This window comes from Humulus lupulus, chromosome 3 (assembly GCF_963169125.1).
Source record: "Humulus lupulus chromosome 3, drHumLupu1.1, whole genome shotgun sequence".
NCBI lineage: Eukaryota > Viridiplantae > Streptophyta > Magnoliopsida > Rosales > Cannabaceae > Humulus > Humulus lupulus.
This window is the reverse complement of record NC_084795.1, coordinates 64,344,678-64,350,466: the sequence shown is the minus strand read 5'-3', so window position 1 is coordinate 64,350,466 and position 5,789 is coordinate 64,344,678. Positions and strand designations below refer to the sequence as shown.

Below are 5,789 nucleotides of genomic sequence, written 5' to 3'. Positions count from 1 at the left end.
GCTGCAAGGCTATACATGAAAGACACAAACCAATCCCAGCACGAAGAATCCCCAGACCTAATTGTAGAAAAAGCAAGATGAAGCTCAACTTAGGAGTGTTACATACGAGCAACGGGAAACGAGGTACTTTAATAAGAGGGTTCGAGACATGCATTTTGGATTGGGAGACTTAGTGCTCAAATGCGTGTTCTTGGCCACATGAGACACTTTAGCAAGCGTGCTTGGGCCTAATTGGGAAGGACCATACCAAATTGAATCCATCATTCAACCTAGAGTCTATAAACTAGCTCAACTCAATGGAGAATTGGTTCCACAAGCTTGGAACGGTGAACATATACAACCATATTATCAGTAGATTTTGGAAAGATGTTTATTTAGTTTTAACCTTGTATTTTTTAAAGTATTATCATTGAAATACTCCTTATTTTTATTATTGTTATTTTTAAATATTTTTCTTGCTCTCAATATTAATAACCTAAGATTTCACAATCATAGGATTTTAAGGGGGCATAAGTGGTATAAAATGATACCATAAGCTCGAAAAAATACATCAAAAATAAAAAAAATTATTAAGTTCTTGGATTATAAACCAAACACGAAGCTAATTATACACGATCCTAGAATAACCAACATTCATTTCAAAATCTTTAAGTTGGAAATTTTTTTCATAGGATTTCAACCTCGAAACCATCATCATGGATGAGGACGAGGAAGGTTTACTAAGCAAGTTACAACTAACAAAATAACGCTACGTATCGTTAAGTATTTTTCAGAGAAAAGATATATGGTAGAAGTAGAATTTGACCTTGATTAAAATGAGATCGAACAGAGAGCAAACGAATAAATCATGTATGATTATATGGAAATTTGAAATAATCTCGAAGCATATTTGTATGGATAAACGAGTATAAAAATCAATATTAGAAGTGATAACTCCATTTTAGTGTCGTTTTAGGATGTGTTTTTGTGGTAATTTTGAGTGTTTATGTTTGTTTTGCACAAGATTACGCTTGTTTTTGTCTTTGTTGTAGGTTGATGCGTTGCATCATGAGATAAATGTGAAAAGGAGAGGAAATAGTGAAAAAAATGACCTTTCGGTGGTTGCTTGACTCAAAATGGTGCTAAGGATGAGTTATAATGAGAGTTTGATGAAGGAAGGACGTTGAAAGGTTAAAACTTTGAAAATAATGGGATTAGAGTCGCGTATCTAGGAAAGGCCAAGTCGCGGCTCGCCTATGAAAAAAAGAGGAATTCGTGTTTTTTAGTATAAATTCAAACTTTAGGGTTTAATTAGGTTGAAGGTTAGATTTTAATTATGAGTTTAGAGAATAAATTTGATTCTGAGACTAGTTGTTTTGCACTTTCATATTTTTTTAATTCTTATTCAAGTCTTTGAATTTTATGTTTCTGAATAATTATTTGTTTGTTTTAGTCATGTTTGATATGAACTAAATACTTCTATCTAGGGCTTAATGTAGTCACTTGGATTTCTATGTAATCTTATTATGATGTTCTATTGATTCTTCTTCTTTATTCTAATCTATATAATGTTTGCATAATGCTAGTAAATACCTGATCAATATTTGCTTGATTTATGATTTTGATTCAAAATTCGAAAAATGAGAATTGAATATGCTATCGTTATATAGACATAGGTTACATATTGGACAAAAGTACCTGTATGACTTATGTAGTGATTAGGTTTCTATTCTTAATGCCTACTATATGTATAAGTTTATCACAGAGATGTAGAAAACTTGTATATAGGTTGAGATCTTATATCTTGAAAAAGAACAGGAATCCATTTATGTTAACCTGCAATTAGAATAGGAAGAAAGAAATTTAGAATTGATTAATAAAATTAATAGAATGAAAAGTTGATGAAGTTAATGTTGGAAAAAGCTTATACAGGATCTTTATTTATTTTCATGTATATCTAATATTAAAAAAATTAATACGAGATAGCATAAAACATGTTTCTAAAATTGAATTCAAAGAGAAACAAATAATATAATACTTACAGTATACGCAGCGGAATTAAGAGTCCTTCCTTCAGTTTCTCTGACTCTTGTATCCTTTCTGTCGCAGAGTATTATCAAGAAACTGAACCGATCTTCTATTTTCTTCACGATCTTCCAATGTATCCTTAGAACCACCTAGACTAGTGTGGGAAATTCTCAACACATGAGATAGATATAGAGAGAAGAAGAGAAAATAACAAAGTGGCTTAGAAAAGGACTTGTGTTTAGAGAGAATATAAAACTATCAGAAAATCTGACTTGTGACTTATCTGTCGTCTCTCAAATCTTCTCTCTAAGCACTCCTTTTATAGACTCAATTAGGCCATTTAATTTAATTAAAAAATTAATAAAATAACAGCCATTTTGAAGCCCTAGGTCGAAATTATCATGGGCTATAGGCCCATGAAATTTCCCATTTGATTATAAGCCCATTGGACTTAAAATCAAGGCATGTATTATTTTCTATTGATTTAATTAATTAAATAATTATTTAAATCCTTTATCAAATTAATTATTTATAATTTGAACCTTGATTTAAACTTATTTATTAATTTAGATACCAATTTATCTTAATTAATAAATCTGCCATAATTTCTCTTTTCTTCTCAAAATTACACAACTCTGTGAAACTATCCAAAATTGACCTGGTCAACTTTGATAATTCTAATTGATGATTAAATCAATTAATTGATACTATCTAGATGATTTTATCTAAGGTACAATGGGGACCATGGGCCTATGAAATCAATCTCTAATAAGTTATCATAAATCTAACAAATAAATTTACTAACTTATTAATTCCTCGTGACTCCACTATAGACTTGGAATTGCACTCTTGAATTCATAGAACGCTCTATAACAAATATAGATACGCTATTAATTATCCATTGTTACAACCATAATTGTCACTCAATCCTCTATAGACGGTCTACAATGAGATAGGACTAAAATACCGTTTTACCCCTCATTGTATTTTATCCTTAAAACACTTAGTTCCTTGTAAATGATATTTCAGTAAACTAATTTAATTACTGAAATGAGATCTCTATCATTTATCACCTTGAAACAAACTAAAAGGAAACCATCGTTTCACTTCTTCATCAGAAGCTATAGATGTTCATATCTATGATTAACACTCCCACTCAATTATACTACCGAGTTCCCAAGATGTAAGTATGGGCTAGTCCGTAGGGTAAGCTGGTAACGAACAAGTCAAAGAACTCAAATAATACAATCAGTTAGAATACTAACTACTCAGAATTGAGATTGAATTGACCTATGGTCAACTATATGATATGACTAGAATAGATAATAACGGTATGTTTACTTATCTTATCAACTGTCAATATCGGTCATGTCCGATGTAACAAATACATCCGATCTTATCTACTTTGCTAATGTTCTGGAAAGAACATAACACTGTAATGTGTAAGTAGATCATATCGTAGATTGGAAAGTCAGTGTAAATCCGGTGCACTGACTAATCTTAGGACTAACTTATTTTGAACATATAATCATATTTATATTCCACTGTGATTACGTCACTATAAATAAGATTAGCTATATGCTCGGGATTTAATAGAAGTTTATATTAAACAAATAATCATGAAAATAAAACATTGGAGCAAAGTGATTGACCAAGTCAAAAAATGATTTCTATTCTTTTATTGATAATAAAATGAGATTACAAAGAATTTGGGTTTTAATTAGGGCATAAAACCCCAACAGTTAACACCCTAGGTTTTTAATTATTGAATCAATCTTTATTTTTGCAAAGTTTATTTTAATTTAAGTCTTAGTTTAAAAATCACTCTATTTTCGACAGCCAAATAGAATTTTAAAAGTCTTTATTGCTAATTAGTTCATCGTCCTTGTGGGAATGATACTTTATATACTATCTATATTACTTGAATCGATTACGTATACTTGCATATCATATTTCCGCGATCAAGTTTTTTGCGCCATTGCTGAGGACTTAATATCGAATATCAAAATTAATTATTTTTGTTCTAATTTAGTTTTTATATTTTACACTAATTCGGATCGAAGCTGTATTGTGTTTCAGGAATTATTGGTATATGCTGGGAAGTAGACAAAAGGAACTCATACCGATAGATCTTGAAATTGAGAGATTGTGCAGACAAAACCGAAAGATAAAGAAAAGGCTACATTTTGCCATGGCTAAGAACGCTAATAATGGTGTGAACAATAATGCAAATCTGGGTAATGCAACTGAGGTCGATCTGCCACTTAGAAACTATGTACTCCCTACTGTTATAGGGATACATTCAAGTATACGTCCTCCTACTATTGAGGTGAATAATTTTGAGATAAAACCCTCGATTATTCAGATGGTATAAAATTTTGTACAATTCGGGGCGATTGCTAAACGAGTATCCAGATCTCCATATTACCAAGTTTTTAGAGTTGTGTGCTACATTCAAAATGAACGGGGTAAGTAACTATGCTGCTTGATTAAGATTATTCCCATTTTCGTTAAGAGACAGAGCTAAGAGTTGGTTGAATTCATTATAAGCCAACTTTATAGTTACTTGGGAAGACTTGGTTCAGAAATTCCTTGGTAAATATTTTCCTCCTGTGAGATATAGAGGAGAGATCAATAACTTGCATCATCTGGATGGGGAGTCGTTATATGATGCATGGGAACATTTTAAAGAGTTGCAAAGAAAGTGCCCACATCATGGGAATACAGAAATGGCTGCTGGTGCATACATTTTACAATGGTTTGGGGGGAAATACAAGGACAATTATTGATGTAGCATTGGGAGGAGCATTTATGAGAAAAAGCGCTAATGGAGCTTATGAATTACTAGAAGAGATGGCCATGAATAACTACAATTGCCCTATAGAGCGTGAGAATAAGGTGGCAGGAGTCTTGGAGGTTGATCGTATTGCTTTAGCGACCGTTCAAGTGGCATCTTTAACCAAGCAATTGCATCAGAATAACCTCGCCACACAAGCAATGCAAGTACAAAATGTCATGAGTTGTGAGATTTGTGGGGGATCACATTCTTATGAATAATGACCGAGCATAGCTAGTTGCTCGAAAAACGTAAACAGTATGCCTTTGGAACAGGCACAGGTTATTGGTAACTTTCCAAGACCGTCACCCAACACTTACTCAAATTCATATACTCTTGCATGGAAAAATCACCCTAACCTGTCTTGGAAACCAAGGGTTACAGCCATAGTATCCACCTCAATAACCACCTCATCAACCCACTTATGGACTACACTCTAGGCCCTATTATGACCCAAACCCACGCCCATCTCATCCACCACCACATCCACCAATGAACTCACCAACAACTCAACCAGACCAATTAAATCAATTTATGACAGAGATAAGGTCTTTAATGAATAATTTGAAGACACAAATGGGTCAGTTGGCTAAACTACTTTCAAGCAGACAGCAAGGGAATTTGCCTAGTTCCACAGAGGTAAATCCAAAAGAGCAATGTCAAGCTATCACTTTGAGGAGTGGGACTAAGTATGATGGACCTACAATGGATGACAAGGGAAAGAACACAGAGGGTCAACATGTCATTAGTCCAGCATAAGAGGAGGATACTGAAGACCTTCCAAAGACAGGGAAGTCGAAATACACTGAGCCTACTGTTACGAACGAGTTTCCTAATACGTAACGGAATGGTGGTGGGTTGGCCCAGTGTACAACAAAAATTTTGTAACATAATTAAACTACCTTTAAATATGTTGATCCTTTAATATACATACATTAATCATAAG

General features: G+C 33.0%; 1 non-coding gene across 1 annotated transcript; it reads right to left on the bottom strand.

The window, feature by feature from the left end:
* Positions 1-4,622: 4,622 nt before the first annotated feature.
* LOC133828354 (small nucleolar RNA R71) lies at positions 4,623-4,730 on the bottom strand. The gene has a single exon (XR_009890979.1). It is a non-coding gene; the product is annotated as a small nucleolar RNA R71 (small nucleolar RNA).
* Between the last annotated feature and the right edge of the window lie 1,059 nt (positions 4,731-5,789).